Raw genomic sequence first — 22351 nt, 5'->3', positions numbered from 1 at the left:
GAGAGAGAGAGAGAGAGAGAGAGAGAATGAGAATGTCCAGAAACAGCACACATACTTCTTCATGATCTGACACAGGTGGGATCATCCTTGCTAGCTGTCATGTGACCACCCATATGCAGCCCTGGCATTGCTGTCTGTGAGTTGTTGGTGCAATGGACACAATCAGGCAGGGGGACAGTATGTAGTGATCTGTGTCTGGGTGAGGTCTAGTCCGTGTCTTACCCACATCTGCTCCTGGTATTTTAAGTAAACGTTTGGCTCTGTATCCCCAAGCCTTGTAAAATGTAAACCACATATCATTATCGCTGGTAAAACTGCACCGCCAAGCAGCAGCCGCAGAGCCACAGAGGTTCTTTGGAGTCGTTTTCCTGTTCTTGCTGATAGCCTTTACTTCTCCCCTGGCCACAAGTGCGTGTTAAAGGGTGCTAATTCGGTAAGAACCTTTATCAGGGGCGGTGTTTCACATGGCACAGATGCCAGCAGGGCCTCGAGGAGGGCCTGCCTCTTTCGGAACCACGCCTCTATCCCCGAATCTGCTGCTTGCCTTGTCTTGCACTGAGAGATGGAGGGAGAGGAGGGAGGAGCGGTCTTGACAAATTAGGTGTAAAGCTCAAGTTGAAAACGGTCCTTTCTTCTGGGAGGATTTTTTTTTTTATTGACTTGAAGAAGAAAATGGGGACTGGGTTTGAACGGGTGCTTACGGCTGAATCTCTCTCAGCGCTCCACAGAGGATTTTCTTCAGGACACTGACTTCTCATACAATAAATTGCTTCATAATAATGTTCTATTGACTTAGCGTCTTTGTTGGACACTTGGATGTCAGCTTGTCACAGGCTACAGTCACTTTAGAGGAGACGCCCCAGTCGAGGAACTGCCTCGATCGGGTAGGTCTGTGGGCATGTCCCTGAGGGGTTGTCTTGGCTAGGAACTGCCAACCGCTGTGCGGAGCGCCACTCCTCTGGCGGAAGGGCCCAGGCGGTATAATAAAAGCTAGCTGTGTAAGGCAGAGAGCAAGCCAGCGTGCAGCCATGTGGCGTTTCTCCACGCCTCCTGCCTCCAGTTCCTGCCCTGACTTCTCTCAGCAGTGGATTGGTACCTGGGTTTGTAAGCCAGTGAACCCCCTTTCCTAACCTGCCTTTGGCCGGGGTGTCTCATTACAGCAGCAGAGAAGTAACTGCGGCAAGGGCACCTTGTTTCGTTTCTGACAGTTACTGTAGCGACTCCGAGCTCCGCGCTCTCCTCTGCACTGCGCATGCTGCTCTCAGTTTATGCATGGACATTTCCTTCTCATCATTTTCTCTTTAGAAAGCGTCTTTCATATTGCCCCTCCCCCACTTAACTTTTTCACAGTTGGAATATCATTATAATTACTATTTTAATGTCCTTTGATAACTGGATCATTTGTAGCAGTTATAAATTATTTTTTTTATCTTTGCTCCTAATGTTTTATCTTGTTGTCTACTTGTCTTTTTATTGCTGTTTGGTTTGTTGAGAAAGAATCTTCCTATGCAAGTGGTTCAGGATGGCCTTGAACTCATGATCCTTCTACTACCTCCCGAGTGTCCAGATTACAAATGTGTGCCACTACTTCTGGCTGAACCTGGTCATTCTAATTTTATATGAGATACTATAAATTCTACTTCATTGAGTTTGAGAATATTTTATAGTCTTATGAATATTCTAGGGCTCTATTATCTATCAATCATCTATCTATCATCTATCTATCTACTTATTTATTTAGGATTATATGAGATACTATAAATTCTACTTCATTGAGTGTGAGAATATTTTATATTCTTATGAATATTCTAGAGCTTTATTATCTATCTATCAAGCATCTATCTATCTATCTATCTATCTATCTATCTATCTATCTATCTATCTAGACAGTATCTCACTGTGCAGCCTTGGCTACATAAATTGGGCTGGCCATGTACTCACAGAGGTCCTCCTGCCTCTGCTTTCTGGTTTAGTTGTCAGTTTTACTTCTAAATTCTACCTCCCCCAGGGAGTCCCCAGTCTGTGCCTGAGTCCCTGCCCGTGCACTGCATCCTAAGAACTCTCAGAGTATTATACCGAGACAATCACAGGTTCCCCTCGCTTGCTTCCTGTCCAAGGGGTGCTGTTTGTTCCTTGGTATCGACTGTACGAACCATGGCTCCATACTTCTGTTCTTTGGGGTCATTTTCAGGTGGGATGGTAAATCTAGCTTCACGGTCCACCTGGGATGAAAGCAACAGTCTTTGGGGTCATCCAAACTTAAGATTTATTTATACGAAATGAAGGAAATTGAATTTTCTTCCCTTAACTGGGAGACTGCATGGGGGTAGGGTGGGACAGAGATAAACTGGGGAGAAGGGAGAGGGTTTGTCTTCCCTGCTAGTCTCTGAGAGTTGTGTTAACAGAAGCACCATGGATGGCTAGCTCCCAAAGTAGTGATGTGCTAGTAGAGAATACTCATGTGTCCTTTTCTAGATATGGGGTGTCTGTCAACATATCTTGCCGTTCCTTGGTCAGCCTCATGGAGCATTCTTCTAGTGTGTATGTCTATCCATGTCTATTTTTTTTAAGGGACAGAGACCAGCAGGCAGGTGTAGGTCCTGGGGATGTCACACAGGAGACGGGGTTGAGCAGGAAGGAAATGGAAAAAAGATTCTTACCAATGAACTTGACTACACAGTATGCTTAGATGCTGGACATGTTATCTAAGGGCCATGATCTCAGTCCCATCCCTTGACAGAAAGTGCATGAGGACCCCATCAATGCTTTCTGAGTGGGTGAAGAAGCCAGATACTGGGAGCAGATGTAAGCCAGGCATTCTCAAAGCACAGGGACAATACTTTTCACTTATAGATACTGGGAGCAGATGTAAGCCAGGCATTCTCAAAGCACAGGGACAATACTTTTCACTTACAGAGTGCAAGGCTCGGCTGCCTCCAATGAAAAGGTGAAAAGCTAGAAGTAACCCTGTGAGATTAGTGCACATTTCAGGACAGCACCCCGGGCTAGCACTGGCTAACACTGGCCAGGAAGATGTGTTTAATCTCCCTAGGAAGATGGTCAAGGGAGCAGGAATCCTTTCTTAGTATTTCTTGTTGCTCCTTCAGCCACACTTGACCTAACAGTGAAGAGTAGTATTGCTATGCTTTTTGTATTTGGGATAAATGGCTTCCAGGCATTGCATTTTGTTGTGTTATTTTTCCTTCATGTGAGAATTGCTGGCATTGATTAGGATGATGCATCCTCATTTTGTTATCTGATGTAGCCCACATATACGCCCCTGGGAAGAGGGTCTGGTCTGTAGCTGATGTCCAGCAATGCTTTGCTACAGCATTGTCCACAGTGACTCTGCTCAGCTGCACGTCAGGTCTCGTCATTTTGTAAAGCGGGAAAGTGAGGCATAGAGAAGAAAAGTCACTCGGCAAGGCTAAAACCCACACGCTGGAAACCATCACTTCTGCTGAGATGACACATAGCTCAGCCGCTGAGTATGTGGAAGGCCCTGGGTTCCATCTTTAGCACCAGTGTATCAGCAACAGCAATAACCAGGCACGGAGTCTCTCAGCCTCCTCGCAGCTTTGAGGCAAGGAGGGGTGTGGTCGTGGAAGGACTGGTCCTAGGAATGTCCTTCTGAGAGTTGTTCTCAGGGAAGGAGCAGATGTCCTGCCTAACCTTGAGACATAGCGTGGTTAATGAGTTTCAGGAAAACGCACCCACATTGGGGCAAATTCTCTCAAATTCCAGGTACCCAAATCCTGAACACCGGTCCTGAATCTGGTCATTCCACCCCATGCAACTGGCATTATCATCTTCTGGAATTTCCACTGACTGGGAGAAACCCATTCATGGAGGAATGCTGATGAAATCCAGGCAGTCTGGACCAGAGGGAAGGCGAAGGTCTTAGAATACAGTTAAGTGCGCAGCAGGGCCCAGCTGGCCGCATCTCAAGAGGGACAGCTTGGAAGCGCATGGGACAGGCTAGCCTGTGCTTCACTGGGGACACAGGGCACAGTAAAACAGGAATTCAAAGTTCTTCAGGAGGCCACACCCTGGCTGTGGTGGTTCACACTTTCTCCTGGGGTAGGGGACTGGGAATTGACAGGAGACAGAAGGCAGAGTTCCACAGCAGGCTGCCTGCTAAGAGGCCTATGTCTGGCTCCAGGTACCTGGTAGCCCTTCCCATTCACCGAGCACAAAGCTTCCCCAAGCCTTTCCTAGAGGGAGGTGTTATCTACAGTCCACAGACAGAGAAGCCTCATGCTCCAAGGATGCTGGGCCTTCCACCTCCATGTCTCCTCCCACTCCTGGCCAGCACTGGGTACCACACACACGTCCAGGTCTTCTGCTTCCAAACCCGAGCCTTATCTCCCACACCGCACTGCCTCTTGGAGTCTTCGGGAGAGGATCATGCTATTCAAACAAGCAGGAGTACAAACTTTGGAGCCTGGGCTTCAAGGGCCAGCAGCACTTCCATCTGGGCATCCGACTCCCATTGCACCACCTCCTTCCCCTTTGGGGTCTTCATGGCAGCCATGGGAAGCAGTGAAAAGCAGTAAAAGATTTGCTTGCTTTAGTGCCTGTAGGCAGGCCTTAACCCATACCCACAATGTTCTTTTTCTCTGCCGTTTGTTTTCTGCCTGAGGTTAAACCCATACACCCAGTGTTTCTCTTCTCTCCAATTCATTTTCTGCCTGAGGTTATTGAAATATAACATCTAAACCCTGACCACACACACACGGGAGGATTTTTTTTTTTTACAGCTGTATAACTTGAGTATGATTGTCTCCTATTCTACTGCTCAGCGCCACACGGGAGATGCCGCCTGGAAGGCCTCGGATTCTTCCTTGTTTGATTTTGAATTTGCGTATCTGAAGCATTTCACTGTTGTAAACCTCTAGGACTCCCACATCCACCTGGGACCATAGACTCCAGCAGAATTCCCTCTGGCTCACGGTAGAAACGGAGAGATGGGCTTTTGTCACCTTCTGGCTGATACGTGGTCTCTGATTCTGTGACACATGCTACTCCTTACAGACCGACTGCTGCCTCAAGAACACAGTAACTTCCTCTCCCCCACCCAGGTACGCCTCACCTGCACCCACAGGCTTTCAGTGCCCAGGAACTGAGTTGAGCCCCGAGAGGCCTGGCGACCTCTCTTCAGTGGCAGAGGCCTCCTCCATGCAGTTAGTGCCAAGCCTTGGCTGTGACTGGCGGTGCACTCTAGTGCAGCCATGGGCTCTAGACATGGGAACTCCTTATACCTCTCTCTTCTCTCTGGGAAGCCACGTGCCCACTCTGAACAGCAGGCTGAGCTCCGCGACGTGGGCTGTGAGGTATTGCCGCTTCCACTCTCAACCATCAAGTGTTAGGTCAGTGCTGTCAAGGCTCTCCACGTGTGCGCGCATGTAAGCATGTGTGTGGGTGTGTGCATGTGAGTGTATAAGGATGAGTGTGTGCAAATGTATGTATGATGGTGAATGTTTGTGCAAGCGTGAGTGTGTGCATGTGTGAGTGTGTGGGAGTATGCAAGCTCATGTGTGTATGTGAGTGTGTGAGGATGAGTGTATGTGTCACTGTGAATGTGTGTATGTAAGTGTGAATGTGAGGATGTGTCACTGTGAATGTGTGTATGTAAGTGTGAATGTGAGGATGGGTGTGTGCGAGTGTATGAGTGTGCATGATTTTATGTGTGACTATGAACGTTTTTGTGAGCATGAGTGTGAATGTGTTTGAATGTGTGAATGTGTGAGTATATATGTGATTGTGAATGTGTGTATGTGTATGAGTGTGTTTCAGTGTGTGAGTGTATGTAAGCATGTGTGTGTGTGTGTAAATGTGTGAGTGGGAGTGTGTTTGAGAATGTTTGGGTTTCTCTGTGTGTGTGTGTATATGTGTGCCTGTGAATGTGTGTGTATATGTGTGAGTATGTTTGAGTGTGTGTAAATGTGTGTGTGTGTATGTGTGAGTATGTTTGAGTGTGAGTGTAAATGTGTGTGTGTGTGTGTGTTTGTGTGTGTGCATAGGTGCAAATGTATATGTATGTACTGGCTCATGCAGTTGCTAGAGCAACAGTTCCAACTCTGTGGTGCCTGAAATCTCAAGTAGGAACTGCCCTGAAGCTAAGGCATGCTGGCTTCATTGCAGCAATGTTTCTGTTCTTGGACCTTTAGTGGACAAGGACGGGTCAAGGACACGGACAGAGCAAGGATGTGGATTTGGCGAGGACATGAACGGGGTGAGGCCTTCTGCTCCGTTGTAGGTTGACCCCTTTTATTCCCCTCCTTTGCAGTACTGGCCTGGCAATGCTAGGTGTGTGTTTAACCACTGAGCTGTGTGCTTAACATCCCTGGGTTTCTTTTTATTTTGATACAGGGTCTCAAGTTGCCTGGGCTGGCCATTCTGTATCCCAGATTAACCTTGAACTTTGATCCTCCTGCCTCATAGTTCTAAGTATCTTGGATTGCAGGTTTGTACCACTAGTTCCCAAGAAAGTAATCTTCCCTAAAATCAAGTTAGCTGCAGTGGTTCACACCTGTAGTTCCAGTATTTGGGAACTTGAGACAAGAGGATCACTGCCAGCTAGAGGTTAGCCTAGACTACATAGTGAGTTCCAGGCTAGCCTGGGTTATAAATTGAGACTCTGCCTCCAATCAAACCAAGCTAACAAAATAGCTGTCTTAGTTTATGTTTCTCCCACTGTGAGAAAAGATTCTAGCCAAAACATCTTGAGGGGTCAGAGTTGAAGAGTACAGCAGTACGGCAGGATGGAGAAGTTCGGATGGCAGGCACTTGAGGTGGCTAGTCACCTGACCCCCATGGTCAGGGGCAGAGTACCGAATGCATGCTTGTGCTCAGCGCCTACGCTCCAGTTTGTATAGTCCAGGATCTCATGCCAAGGAATGGATCCACCACAGTTAAGAGAGTTCTGTCCATATCGATTAAAGTCATCAAGACAATTCCCCAGGCTGCCCAGAGGCCCCCTCCCAAGTCATCCTTCAGCCTGTCACACTGACAGTGAACACCGATCCTCACAATAACCAACATAAAAAATAATTATTAATTGGACACGCCACATTTTTTTCTTATAGTTGACTTTGACTTTTTTCATTCTTAGTGTGTGTGTGTGCTTGCTGGTGTGTGTATATGGAGGCCAGAGGACAATTTTTGGGAGTTGTTTCTCTTCTTCCAAAGTGGGCTCCAGGGATCGAACTCAGGTCAACAGACTTGCACGGTAAGTGCCCTTCCTCGCTGGGCTATCTCGCTGGCAGATTTGACTTTGAAATCCAGCCTGTGTGGTACCTCTGGGGCTTCACCATTTGGGCAGGCCAGGATGTGCTCAATAGCCATTAGATGGTGTGGGCTTGCAAGCATGCTTCTCTAGGTTCCCTTGGGACTGGCTGCTTTCTCATGGCTAGGACGTGTTGGCCTGGGTGTGTGCTGACAACAGGTCCCACACTAGGTCACACTTACTTAATACAGTCTATATGCTTAGACCTGCCTGCTGCTGACCAATCCTCAGAAGATGATAGCAGATACGAGGTGCTTGAGTTTAAGATGCTCTGTAACAGTTGGCAGGGCTATTTTACATCTTTTAAATCTAGTAATAAAAAATGGGAACTATAATGTATCATGCATTCGCTGGATGTTTCAAAAAATTTACTTATATTGTGCTGAAAAGAACTTTCATCTTTAATGAGAATAAACAAGAATCCTTCGAGTCGAGGTGGGTGCTCCTGGGCACTGACGCAGTCTTGAGAGGCGGACACTGGGGAGTTTGTTTCCAAGAGCTGTCCGCTGAGACACAGTTTTTTTTGAAATTAGGTCAGAACTCCAAGAGGCATAGACCTTGTTTTACTTTCCCGAGTTATTTTGTTTTATTACCTGTATTGCTGGGTTCGGAGACCTGGGTGGGTCTTCATAGCAAGGTCAGCTCTGTTCCCTTCCAAGGCTGTTCTAGCCCTGGTGGGGTCTTCTGTACTGCCCTGACACTGGTGCAATCCAGGACACCAGGATGTGAGCCCCACTTCTTGAGATGCTCTGTGGAGTTTCAAGGTTCCCTCTGATCCTTCACCCAGGGAATAAGACTTTCCAGTCACCGTCTCTGGAGCTCACAGGCGATTTTTTTTTAAAAGAAAAAAAAATCTCTAGAGCCAAAGGAGCCTATTTTTTCTTGTCCTTTCTCAAAGCCTTTATAGAACATCTTGAGTGTTCAAAGGCAGTGCGTGTATTGATTTTTTTGTCCCTGACCCCCAGGGTTCATTGCTGCTGTGTTTTGGGCTGAGGCTCTCTATAGAAATCCCAGTGGCCCCAACTTGGGAAGTCTTGGTGATTGGACAGCACCAGAAGCAGTTTCTTTATATAAACCTCACAGAAGTCCTTTGTCATCTGTCTTCTCTCTGTGACGCTTTCCGCACAGCGTCTTTCCTGTGTGCCTTGAAACTTTTCAGTCAGCCTTGAGGTCAGAATTTCTGCAAAGAACTGGAGCTCTGCCTCAGCCACCAGGGCAGATACTTCGGGCTCTGAAACCCGTGCACCGTCCTGGTGCCCGTATGGAGAGTTTCCGTCTCGTCTCTTCTTGCATCTCATTATTCTGCCGCCTCAATTGGTGGGACTGTCACAGTAAACTAGAACAGACTGAGTGGCGGGAGCAACAGATGCTGCCCTTCTGTAGTTCTAGAGGCTAAAAGGTCAAGGTCAAACTATGGACGGCTTTGTTTCCTCTCAAGGTCTTTCTCCTTAGCTTGCAGGCTGTGGTCTGCCCTCTCGCGCTCTCCCCTCTATGGGCATGCCTGGTGGCTTTGCCTGCCATCCACCCCGTTGGACTGGCGCTCTATGTTATATAGCCTCATTTAACCCCCAATTACCCCCTTTAAGGAACGATGTTTAAATATTTCATCAGGAAGTAGGACTTCTGTACACATTTTAGAGGGATACAAGTCAGTGTCTCCTTCCCTAGAGGCTGCCCAAATTTAAGCCTGTGACGCGCAGGACCCAGTTCTGTGGTCAGCAAAGAAGTCTACCAGAAACTGCTTTTGACAGCCGACTCTTTAGCGACATTTCCAGGACCTAGGTTGCATCTGGCTTTCATGCATACACCTACTTCCTTGCTTTTCTCTTTTCCAGAGACTATGTCCCAGACATATGGCCCCATTTAGTGGGAGCGACTAGTTGCCCTGTCTCCTCTCAGTTTCTCGTCTACAAAATGGAGCTTGTGATTGTACCGGCCTGCATGGCGGGCTGTCAGGATTAGGTGATAATCCACTTAATGGAAAGAGTACTTAGGCTATCACCTGGTAGACAGAAGAACTCAATATATGCCTACTATGACTGAGGCAAACCTTTCCCCAAACAGCCAACCAGTCCCTGCTAGGAATCTTCTGATTTTCCATTATATTGCAAGAGAGCAGCAAGGGCAGTGTTTGTGATGTTAATTTGCATCTGACGTTGTGTGACGTTCATTGCGTGACGTCCGTTACGTTGCCATGAGAGGCTTTCCCTCCACCCGTGTCAGCAGTGAAGAATGACTGCTGTCTCCTTGCACAGCTAGCTCCCTCACTCCCTGGTTGAGTTGGACTTCATCGGATGCAGGCGGGTGCTCACATCTGCCTACGGTGTTGCAGCCTTTTCTCGTGCTACCGCGAAGTGGGCGGTCCCCCTCCTCCCACCCACCTCCGGAAGATGCTTTTCACGGGATACAGAGATGGAAGATGCTTAGAAATTCGTGTCCATTAACCAGTTGTTGATAGTGCCCACCTAGAACAAGTTATTGGAGAACGTTCATAGCCGATCTACACCGAACAGTCGTTCATGGGCCAAATCTGGCTGCTAATTTGGCTTCTTCTGTTGGCGATGAGAGCCCACTTGCCTTGGAACCATTAGGTATGAGTGAGCAGCAGCCATGTTTCTTCTGCTCTCACTAATTCAGCCCAGAACTAAATATAGTGTTATATAATGTTACGAAACAGGCCCGTTTTAGAGTCATTTTAAGTAAACCGGGTTTATATGAGGCCTCAGCATTTTATGCGGGTCACCTGGATTCTCAGGGAATATGAGAAAATGAACCAAATGGATCGCTTGTTCTTCTGCTTCCTTGTTCCCAATCCTGGGAAAGACTGTGCAGAGCAGGGCTTCCCTTCCTCTCCTACTGCTCCTCACGGCAGCTGAATCCCCTGAAGGCTGCTCTCCAGGCTGCGGCCCAGGAAGTGGCTGGTGCACGGGCTGGAAGGCATCTGTAGGACATCAATCTATGACCTGTGTGCCTAGGATGTCGGGTCTTGCCATGGTTAATCTTGATTGGCACGTTGATTAGATCTGGAATCAGGAAAGAGTTGGCCTCTGGGCGTGTCTTTGAAGGGTTTTCTAAGAAGGTTTAACCCAGGGAAGAGGATGGTCTCCCAGAGTGGGTGACACCTGCTGGCCCACACAGACAGAGATCAGTCTGCCTGCTTGCCTGTCTTCTTGACCATCAGTGCTGCTGTCTTCCCACAAGCTTCTTTGCATTCCACTATAGACTGAAGATCTGTAGCCTTCTCAGAATCTTCCAGGCCTTCAGCATCAGACTGGCTCTGTTGGAACGCAGAACTTCATGGCCTCTTCAGCGTGCACCAGGCATTGCTGAGCTATGTAGCCCTAATGAGTCCCCTTCCTCTCCCCCACCCCCAACTCAGATCTGTTCATCTGAAAAGCCCTGCTCCACACATAGCCTCTTCGAGGTCACCATCCTGTGTCCACGAACCTCGACTTCCTGTCACTCTGGCATGAAGTCCGGCCTTCGTGGGCTCTAGTATCCCTCTGCACCAGGGTCCGACATTGGAAGACTTCTCTTAAGTCAGCCAGGGGAACTCAGAGCTGAACCCAACATTATGCCTTGAAGTGAGGGAGAGGAAGACCGCTGGGCTTCCCCTCCAGCAACTCAGGCCTCCAACCAGGACAGTGCTAGCTGCTCCTCGGGAGGGAGCGGCAACCAGATGAACAAGGCTCTTTAGGCAACCAGGCCCCACAGTGTGTGAGCCACTCAAGAGGCTTCAGAACAGCTGCAAAATATGATAAAAATCACTTGAAAAGTTCATTGATTTTGCAGCGAAACTGCGAGGGCTTCACTTTATAATAATCGTTCCCTCATGCTCTCCAATCTTGTACTTGAGCGCCAAGGGCGTCTGGGTCAGGCACCGTTCAGCACACAGGCCTGCGAAGACAATGGCGCTCGGGCTGAAGAGACACTTTAATCATGAGCTAATTTACAAACCAAAGCAAAACAGACTCAGGTTTTTGTCTAAGATTATTAGAAGATGTTAATTCTATGCTTAAATTATTTCTCTCCTTTCCCCAGCTCATAACAAGGAAAAAAAATTCAAAAGGAACATGGGCCCAACCTCCCTTTTACTTCTTATCTCCCTAATTAAATTTTGTGTCTTGGCACTCATGGGTGGGTGGGTGATGACTTTCCCTTTCTTCTTTTCTCTCTGAGGACAATGTTTTGTTATTCAAATTCTTATTGCTTCTTGGTGGGAGCTCCTGGCTCCCAGATTAAATGACTGCCAGCCTTTCTCCTGCATTCCCTGGGTCAGGAGAAGTCATGAGAGACCTTAGCGTGTAACTCTTCCTTATCCCTGCGTGTTCCTGACCCAGAAGGTCCCAGTGGACAGCCCTGTGTTCTTCCCTCTTCCCTACGGGCCAGGACCTCTCAGTAGCAGGAGGGTCAGCCCTGGCCTTTCCTGACTTGCTAGTGTCACTGTCCTCCCAGGTTGGCAGGACCCCATGGCCAGGATTTAAAAGTACAGGAGCAAATAAAGCCTGAACTGGACTAACTCTCAATTATCTGCATGAATGGAAGGCTAATCCAACATTCATTTCTCCTCGGCTTTGGAATGCCAAGCGTGGTTTGCACAGGCCAGATTTACATGGTGGTTTCGGCTTTGCTTGGGTGAATAGTGTTAGCATTTTCAATATGTCCATGGACCATACCTCAGGAACACTGTCAGTTTGTGTGGTAGCATCTGATGAGAGAGACCCAGGGCGGTGTTGCTACACTGGCCATTCTCCCTCCTGTCCATCTCTTACTTCCGATTTCCGTCTCTTCAGCGCAGAACATACAGTAGAATCCTGACTTATGGCAAGGAGAGGAAAATTAACAATTGATTGGTGATTGATCAATTCATCTACTTATTTAGTGAAGAGTTCTTAAATATCTAATATGTACCAGGTACCACGCTTGGGGGTTGGTCACATAACTTCAGGGTCTTTGTGGGGGCTGCACACATGCAGAAGAAAGACAGCCTTGCATCTTACAAGTGAGAGTGTCAAAGGCTATAGCTAGAGAGGGACAAGACTACTTCAGGCCACTTGTAAGGTACCTGACGGAGACTCCTTGGGGGGGGTGTCATTAAAGGCTTCCAAGAAAAGAGAATGAGTTATGTGTCTTGTGGCTACAGTAAAATCACTGACAAAAGGAGCTTACGGGAGAATGGCTTGCTTTGGCGAGTGGTTTGAGGGTGTAGGCCACTATGGCCATCTTGGGGGAGTGATGCGCTGTTCATCTTGCTTTTGGCTTTATATTCAGCCCAGGGCCCCAGCCATGGGAATGTTGCCACCCAGTTAACATTGTGTAAACAACCCCTCACAGACATGCTCAGAGATTAATTTCTGTGGTGATTCTACACCATGTTAAATTAACTATCATGACCAACCATCACAGGGAAAACCATGGCAGTTGCTCCTGGGAGGCAGAGGGAGGGAGTTCTAGGCAGGAAGGGTCACCTTGTGCTGCCGGCCTACAGAGGGGTGACTTGGCAGGTCTGGGGGATGGTGGTGCAGTTGGTACTCAGACAGAGGATGGAGGAGAGAAAGAGATGTGGGGGTTGGGGGTTCTGGAAGGGTTTCTTAGAAATGCTAAATGATTTCCACAAAAGGCACCAGACAATGTGAAACTTTCTGTTTCACAGGTGAATTGATGAAGACCGGGGTCAGAAAAACAGAGATTGTCCAACTAGAGGCGAAGCAGGGCTAAGAGTGTGGAGGGTCTCTTCAGCTCCAGGAAGCGTGCTGTATTTGGAGGGCCTTTTGTTTCTTCTCTGACTCCTCTAGGGATAGGAGAAGTCTAGAAGTGTCTCAAGGAGAGCCTGGACTAGTGCCTAAGAAGGGTGTGGCAGTAGCATGGTCGTGAGTGGAGAGTAGTCACACTCACAAAAGGCAGGAAAAGTCACACTTCGTCTACCAGGCTGAAGGGTGAGAACAGTGACTTCTCAAGGTCCCATCCCTTTTTCAGACTCTGAGTTGGTGGTGCTGACACTGATTTTAATGCAAGGGTTGGCAGCTGGAGCTGTGAGGTCCAAGTAAGGGCCCTGGAACTCAACACTACCTTCTGCAAAAGCAGGGCCTGGAGCTGCCGGTTGCTCTGTACCTGCTGGGGATTCTGGGGATCGGCATGTGCACGTGTGTGTGTGTGTGTGTGTGTGTGTGTGTGTGCGCCTGCCATATATGCAGGTCCTTTAGAGGCCATAATGGGGATGTCAGATTCCTTGGAGATAGAGTTACAGGTGGTTGTGGGCTGCCCTCTGTAGGTGTTTGGGTTGAGCAGGAACTGCCGAGACAGCACTCCAAGGCCTTCATGCCCTGGTGAGTGCAGGTGACCCAGCACATGATACACCATTTAGTTCCTGGGGTTGGGTTTGGGGAAAATGATTTTTTTTAAGGATTAATGACTTTTAATTTCTCATATTACTAGCGTCTTACAGTAAGTGTGGGGGCCAAGAGGGGATGGTGGGTCAGGGAGAGGAAAGTGTCTTTTCAGTTTCTTGATCTACTGAAGCACGTGCTAGGATGAGTTCAATATTAGCATCACGTCCTTATCAGCACAGCTTGCGATGACGTGGGTGGAGACAGGACAGACACTGTATAGCTCTGGTGGAAGTGAGCAGAGACAGGGAAAATCCTGCATCAAATTTGGCACACGAGGCAGACAGGACACGTGGATGACGCAGTTGGGTGCACCAGGAGCTGACTTTCCAGCCTGCCTCTTTGGATGGGGGGGGCGGAGTATGAATACCCCTCCTGAACTCTGAGTTTCTGTCCTTAGGGGGATCAATACCCACCTACTGCAGCAATGCAACTGTTGGGGAAAGACTCTTGAGAGATTTTTTTTTTTAAAAAAAAATATTTGCTGGTGGTGTTGATTGACCAGAAGTGTTTGTTTGTTTTTTCACTTTTGGGCAGTAGCACTGTGTCTGGTGATAAAGTATCCTATATGTCGCACTCCTAAAAACCGAGGCCTCTTGACGCCCCCTAGACTAAAAGGAAGGGGACTATAGATTTGAGGGCAAGGGTATGAAAAAGCTAATTCTATACCACTACACGGCAACCAGCACAGAGGAGACCTTGGTCTTTCCCACTCAGAGATGTACTCACCTCTTGTACTTAATGCTACTAAGTCTGAGGTTGCCTTAAGAACAGCATAGGACAACTATCACTGTGCTTCTAAAGTTAAAGTGAAAAGCTACAACATTGAAGGTAGGTCCCCCCCCCCAATTAAGTGGAGATCCTTTTTATTTTTTGGGAAGACCTTACAATCAATCACTGCTGTTATTATCTTTTTCTCTTTCTTTATGTGAAAGGACATGACATGGGCGAGGAGAAGTCATTCCACAGATCACAGAAATGTCAGCATGCATCTACTCTTACGCACAGAGCAAAGAGCACAAAGAGAGGAAGCTCTACATGAGTTTAGGGACGCTACACTAGCCTTTCCCCTCCTCTTGGGTGGAAGGAAAGGAAATAAGGAATGTAGGGGAGGAAGGAATGTGCCCATGAGAGAACCACCTGTCATGTGTGACTCAGCTCTATCAGCGGGAATGGGGTGATGGGGTGATGGGGTCTGGACCACTGGCTTATCCTTGGCAGTGATTTTTGTTTTAGGCATCTACAGTAAGAATCTATAGCTGGGTACTGGCGGGGGATAGTGGATAAACATAGGTTTCCATTTCAGTTCACAGTGAATGATGACCAGAATTAGCACCTTGCTCTGTACCTGAGTCATCTGTCACTGTGAAGCCCGAGCTGTGGGTGAGAAAGCTGTCTTCTCAGGGAACTCCTCTGACTGCTCCAGGACTGCAGTTTGCCCATAGTGGGTGGCTTTTCAACAGGAGAAAGTAAGGATTCAGTACTAAATGTGACATTGAAGCCTTAGAGACATTCGATAGCCGTGGCTGGGGCTGCGGTTCAGAAGTAAGCTGTGGACAAGTCAAGTGTATTCCCTCGTAGGCGCTAACTTTTTTTTTTCATATTGGAATTACATCTTTTGGCTTGAAATGGTGCTTTCTTCTATATTTGACTTCTCGGTTTTCTTCGTAGATATCACCGTTTCCTCCAGTGTTTCTTCAAAACTTTCCCCTATCTTAGATGTTTTCTTAGAGGCTTCCTTAGAAGCCCCTTCCTCTTCTTCCTCCTCTTCCTTTTTAAGGGACAGCCCAGTGGATAAGGCTTTGGGGGTTGCAGAACTAAGGATTCTAGGAGGGAGCAGATAACTTGGGTTGGGAAGTGGATTCAGCCCTGAAATGCTTAATCCACTGGTGCTAAATCGTGTCTCTTCGCCTTCCAGCAGTTTCCTGTAAGATGCTATCTCAATGTCAAGGGCCGTTTTGACATTGAGCAAATCCTGGTATTCCCGAAGTGGCAAGCCACCTCACTCTCGGTGTTTCTTAGGTCATTCTCCAGCTGCCCAATGCTATCCTGGTAGCCGGCCACCTCGGCGCTGTGCCGCTCCTCCAGTTCCAAGATCTGCCTCTCCAGGGACTCATTGGCCCCGTGCAGACCCTCGATCTCAATGGTACGAGCTTGAAGCTGGCGCCGGTACTCGTGGATCTCCTCTCGGAGGAGATGGCTTGGATGGCTTTAGTACTGCGCGCCGCCTGCTCGTTCAGGTTGGCGAAGTTGGACTTGTACCACTCCTCGGCTGACTGCAGGTTCTTAGCGGCCAGGGACTCGTACTGGGCGCGGATCTCCCGGAGAGCCGAACTCAGGTCCGGTTTTTCGCCACGGACACGTCCACCTCGGCGGCGGCCTGCGACGACGCCTGCAGCGTGGCCAGGAGCTCGGCCACCTCCTCGTCGTGAACCTGGCGCACGAAAGCCAGCTGGTCGAGCAGCGACTCCACCTTCTTCTCCAGGTCCAGGCGGGCCAGGGTGGCGCCGTCCACGTTGCGCTGCTGCGCCCTCGCGCCCGCGGCTCTCCTCCTCGCAGCGTGCCTGCAGCCGCTGCCCCTCCTCGGCCAGCCCGTCCCGCTCTAGCAGGGTCTGCGCGCGCGCCGAGCTCGCCTCCTCCAGCTGCGCGCGCAGCTCGCGCTGGAAGAGCTCACCGACACGCAGCGCCCCCAGCTCGGCCTCGAGCGCGCGGTTCTGCGTCTCCAGCTTGTGCACCTTCTCGATGAAGACAGCGAAGCGGTCGTTGAGGCCCTGCAGCTGCTCCTTCTCGTTCGTGCGGATGATCTTGTACTCGTTGGTGCGCACCGCGGCTTGGCTTAGGTCCAGCCCGTCGGAGGCAGGCAGCTGGCGGTAGGCCAGGCCCAGGCCGAGAGACGAGGCCGAGGAGCAGGCGGCCGTGGAGGCCACATTGCTGCGGGACAGCAACTGCGAGCGGAAGCTGCCCGAGCCTCCCGGCCTGGAGAGGCGCGTGGACAAGCGCGAGCCGTCCCTGAACACCTTGCGGTAGGAGGAGGCAGAGCACAAGTAGTGCTCCGATCCGAAGCTCATGGTGCCGGGGTCGGGCCGGGCGCACGGCTGCGGCGGGACCTGGCGAAAACGAGAATGTGCGGTGGAGGCTGGGCAGGGGAAGATGATTTTAACTGAGAATTTTATTCACTGAAAAGAACAATTATTATCAGCAACTTACTTCCCGGTTCATGCATCTCTGCACATCAGACTCTTGACTGACATAAAAGACCTGAGACTTGCATGAGTTTTGAAATTCAACAAGAAATACTGTACCTCTTATCCAGTGAGACATTCTTACAACCACAAGCAAACTTCCAGAGATTGTTTCCGAAACAGTACTCCTTGCTGTGTGGATGCACGCAACTGTATTTTTATGTTGAACTTTTATTCCTGACAGAATCAGCTAACCCTGCATTCAACTTTTACTATTCATTCATTCCAAGAAATCTTAGTAATATTTAAAACAGTGTTAGTCATCTTTGTTACTTTAACAAAATGCCAGAGATGCTCAGTTTGAAAAGAACAAAGGTTTATTTTGACCTGTAATTTGGCGCTTTCAGTCCACGGTAGGTATAGGCAGGTTGACGTAGTTTTTGGGGGGCAGGTGGTGACCAGTATGTTGGGACAGAGAGCACAGGGCTTTTACCTCAGGGGCAGATGTGAAAGACTGAGGAGTAAGAAAGCAGCATTTTAAATAGCATCCTCATTGAGAACATACCTCGGTGACTAAATTGTCACTTCAGGAAAGTCCCACTCCTCCCCACAGCACTGAGCTGGGGCCTCCCTTAGTGGACAGACCACTGGGGACAATCATTCCAACAACAGCTATCATTAGCCTCTTAATTTTGAACTGTTATGTAAATGTTCCACAATGATAGCAGGTTTAGTCCATTAATGTCATGGTGGGAAGCATGGTGGCACCCAGGCCAACATGGTACAGGAGAGGGAGCTGACAGTTCTACATCTGATCAGCAGGCAGCAGGAAGAGAGAGACACTGGGCCTGGCTTGAGCATTTGAAACCTCAGAGGCCACCCCCAGTGACACATTTCTTCTATCAAGACCACACCTCCTAATCTCTGTCAAGTAGTAACACTTCCTGATGGCCAAGTGTTCAAATCTGTGAGCCTATGGAGCCATATTTATCCAAATCACCACAACAGGCTGACCCGAGTCATCTGTACCACCACTTTAATCCATTTTGGCTAGAGGTGCCTCTGTTAAAAATGAGATCTTGTTTGGGGCTGGAGAGATGGCTTAGTGGCCAAGATCACTGGCTGATCTTCCATAGAGCACAGATTCAGTTCCCAGGATCCACATAGTGGCTCACAACCATCTGTAACTTCAGTTCCAGAGATTCTGATGCCCTCTTCTGGTCTCTGTGGGAACTAGGCATGCACACGGTGCATAGACATACATGCAAACAAAAACACTCATACATGCAATAATAAATCTTTAAAACATGACACTTTCCTAACTATGCCTGGAGGAAGCAGCTAGCAAAGCACAAGGTGACAAATGTCCGATCTTGTCTGCTTGGCTTTGGGCTTCTGCTCTGTCACTCGGCTGGGTGACCTGGGCAAGTCACCTAACACCTCAGCTTACCCAGCTTCTCCTGAAAAAGAAAATGGAGACGATAACAGCACCTGTTTCATAGGATTGTGTGTGGGTTAAAAGAATTAATTTGTGCAAAGCATTTGGAACCATGTCTGACATGTAATAAATGCTCAAAAAATGTCACCTAGTGTAGAAAATTATACCAGCGTGTTTCACACCACAAGGGGCCACACTGGACATCTATCCCTTGGTGCGGTAAATGGGTGTGCACTCTGGGACAGCCACGGAGATAATCGTGCTGGCTCTTCCTCTGTTCCATTAACGCAAGGGACCACATTAATAGCAATTTAAAGCTTCAGTCATCCTTATGGTGTGAAACCACCTTGATTCATTGCTCTTTATCTGGGGCTAATTTGCTAATATTTTATGTAGGACTCTACGCGTCTACTCACAGGTGATGTGGACCCACAGTTTTATTTCCCTGTGCTGTGCTTGTCTAGTCTGGGTACGAGTTGGTACTAGCTTCATAAAACCCAGAGCTCTTCATCTTTTTCTATGTCCTGCAGCATTTGGTTTGAATGGGATAGTTTCCGATCTGTGAATACTTAGTAGAACTTTCCAAGAGGTTTTTATTTATTTTTATGTAGTTATGATTTATACTTCTCCCAACATCATCGTATTCGGTCTAAATCTATGTTTATTGGCACACTATTGCATAAGGAATTCTCTTTTAAGGCGGCCACAGCAAATGCCTCCTTCCAATAGCTTACCTTTCATTCTTGATTAGACCCAGCCAGTTTATGCTCTTTACTAATCTTTTCAGTGACTTAGCTCTGTTATTGATTAAAGCTTCTGAAAGGCTATTGCACAGACCAGGGAGACTATTGAGTGGCAGAGTGCTTGCCTAGCATCCACGAGGCTCTGGGTTCAATTCCCACCACTGCAAGAAAAACACTTTCGAGATTTTCTTAGTGCCTATTCATTAAGCCTTTCTGCTTTGTTTGAATCGTTTTTTTTCTTTTCCAGATTCTTAGTTACAATATTGATAATTTTTAATGAAATATTCTTGAGGCCATACATTTTCTTAAGATTTATTTATGTGGAGGATCTCATTCGTAATCCTAACACTTGCAAAGGTGAAAGCAGAGGGGTCTGGAGTTCAAGGTCATCCTCAGCCACATAGTGAGTGGGAGGCTAGCCTGGTCTACATGAGACCTTGTATCTAAGAACCAAAAAATAAAGGAAGTGAAGGAGGATGATGTCAGTGAGGATTCAATTCATTGCTTTGAGGAGGGCAACCAGGCATAGCTACTGGAGAGCTCATGGGTCACTCCTGGTGAGATTGAAGTTGCATGTTTCCTTTAACCCCATGATTCCACCTGTACGTATGGAACTCCCTCCTAGTGTACATGAATGCGACATGTAAATAAAAGGCCCATGAAGGCAAACTGTGTCAGAAATACCAATGGGAAAATGACCCTGGCAGAAGTAGGAAAAGACAAGTTCTCCTGAGTAAATTGGGAGCATGGGGACCATGGGAAAGGAAGGAAAGGGAATAGAGAAAAATATATAGTTCAATAAAAAAACAATAAAATGATGATGTAAGTGACAGGACAATCCCATACAAGTTCAGAATTATGAATAATAAGAGGGTTATTTATTTAAGGGATACCTTACAGATCACTGTCCTAGATAATAGTCCTCTATGTGAACAGGAACAGAGTCTAGCAGCTGGAAGTGGGAGCCAGAAGCAAGAGAGCGAGCACATTTACAGCTGCTTTTATAGTATAAGAGACCACTCCCAAGTGGGCTGGTGTCTTAAAGGCTAAAGGAGCAGAATGTGCTCCCACAGTAATAAAAAGAAAAGAAAAGAAAATGGCCTTGGCAGAGGCTGTCATTCTGGGGGACAGTCTCTGGTGTGGACATCGTATCAGGAGTTTTTTTGCGTACTTCTTGGAACAATACCTGTGTGAGAGATAGGGAAGTCAAGTTGGCCAAGAGAGAGGCTGGGCAATAGAGTGATTGTCCAGAAGGCCTAGGCCCTTCTCCTGTGGGTTCAAACTTGGGATATCTTAAGTGGAGGCACAGAGGTTGGGTATTTGTGTTCCTCTTAAGCTGGCCTTTTCCGAGCTTTTGTGGGAAGGGGTGAGTTCATAGGTGAGCAGCTCCCTTTGGCTGAGGGAATGTGTAGCACGATTTCTAATTGGTCTTAACAATAAAAACCTGGAGTCAGATATTGGGAGGTGATCAGAGAAGCAGAGCTGTAGAGCCCACAGGTCTACCCCTCCACCCAGGGCTCATATTGAGGATAGCTTGCAGTTTCTGGCAAAACATCTCCAGCAAAACATCCTGTTTGTTCCTGTGCTCCTTCTGCCTCTCTGGTGGTTAGCTACAGGGCTGCTGTTTACTCTGTCTTGGGCCTTGTAATTTCCCACCTACCTAGGGGGATTTCCATTGTGCAGCAGTTAGGTATATAGGGTTTTTTTTTTCTAAGCTTGAATAAACGGCATTTGGCATTCTCTCTTCACAGATGCCCCATGTATCTTTTGTGTTTCTTAATCTCCAGGCCTTTGCCTGGCTCACGAACCATCCAGTAGCACAGACGTTACAGTTGGAGGCCACCAGCAAGATCGGGAAGTAGATCTTAGAGAGCTGAGAGATCGCCCTCAGAAGGCTGGCCAGCAGGTAAGATATTGATGGTGAGGGTGAATTGAAGATGGGTACTAGTAATTCTGTTCCAGTATTGATGGGCCAATTGATAGTTCTTTTAGAGAAGCAAGGCACCGCTATTAAAACTAAGACAGCACAGAGTTCATTAAGACAGTTTTCCTTTGTGTACAGGCCCAAAAGTGGTATTGCTGAGTCTTAAGGTAGTTTATTGCCTAATTTTCTGAGAAAGTTTAGTCCCTGGTTTCTACAAGCAGGGGGCTTTAATATTCCTGACTGGGAGCAGGTGAAAGCTGATCTTCAAAATGCATTAAAAGAGCGAGGGCCAGAAGAATTTCCTATAGCAACATTTTCAAACCTTTGAGGAGATTCAGGATGAAGAATCCATGAAGTCTATTAAGAGCTTTGAGGAGAGGGAAGTTAAAAGTACTAAAAGTGATAATAAAAGAGGAAGAAGAGACTTTAGAAAGAGAGATTGTGCTGCTAAAAAAGAAGTTGGAAGAGGAAAGGAAGAAAGCAGACAGAGATGTCTCCATGAGACCTCCACGGCAGAATCCATTCCTTGCCACTTCAAATCCTTTTGCTGCTGCCTCTGCCCCATTGACTTAGAGGCAGAAATCAGAGAGAGCCAAGATAAACTAAATAATCTAAGTAGATAAAGGCAAATTTATCCTGTCGTGGAGGTTATTGATCGGCAAGGACAGCGGATCAGGCAGCATAATCCTTTGGCCTTAACGACATTAAACAACCAAAAGAAGCAGTTATGGCCTATGGGACTCATGCCCCCTTCACTGTGGGTTTAATGGATTCCTTTGTGGAACTCAACCTTATTCCCAGTGACTGGATGCAGCTTTGCAGAGCTTGTCTTTCAGGAGGAGATTGTTATGGAGAGGTGACCACACTGCATAACCTTGACATGTTAACTGGTGCAGGGCAGTATGCAGGCTTAGCAACACAGATTACTTACGACCCCACTGTCTATGCTCAGATAGCTACCACGGCCTTAAAGTGTGGAAAGTTCTACCTAATAAAGGAGCATGGGAACAGCTGTCTAAGGTTCTTCAAGGATCCTCAGAACCTTATCCCGAGTTTGCTGACTGCCTGTTACAGCTGGGGGGTTGCATTTTGGGAGATGTGGACACAGCTATGCCTGTCATAAAGCAATGGCCAATGAAAATGCTAACAAATACTGCCAGGAGGCTGTACACTCCCATAGAAACAGAAGTTTAAATGAGTATATCTGGTTATGCAAGGACATTGATGGCACTCATGTGATGGGGCAAATAATTGCTTCTGCCTTTAGGGGGAGTTGAGGTGGAGCTAGACCAAAGCCTTGTTTTCAGTGTGGGCAACTGGGACATTTCATAAGGAATTGCTCTGTGGGTAAAGGGTCAGGTAGTCAGCCCAGGGGAAATATAGGTGTTTG

The 22351-nt window shown here is 47.7% G+C and overlaps 1 pseudogene; it reads right to left on the bottom strand.

The window, feature by feature from the left end:
- Positions 1 to 15283: 15283 nt before the first annotated feature.
- LOC102001895 lies at positions 15284 to 16775 on the bottom strand (annotated as a pseudogene).
- Positions 16776 to 22351: the final 5576 nt, after the last annotated feature.

This window comes from Microtus ochrogaster, chromosome 6 (genome assembly GCF_000317375.1).
Source record: "Microtus ochrogaster isolate Prairie Vole_2 chromosome 6, MicOch1.0, whole genome shotgun sequence".
Classification (NCBI taxonomy): domain Eukaryota; kingdom Metazoa; phylum Chordata; class Mammalia; order Rodentia; family Cricetidae; genus Microtus; species Microtus ochrogaster.
The sequence above is the reverse complement of the archived record's forward strand: the minus strand, read 5'-3'. Positions and strand labels throughout refer to the sequence as shown.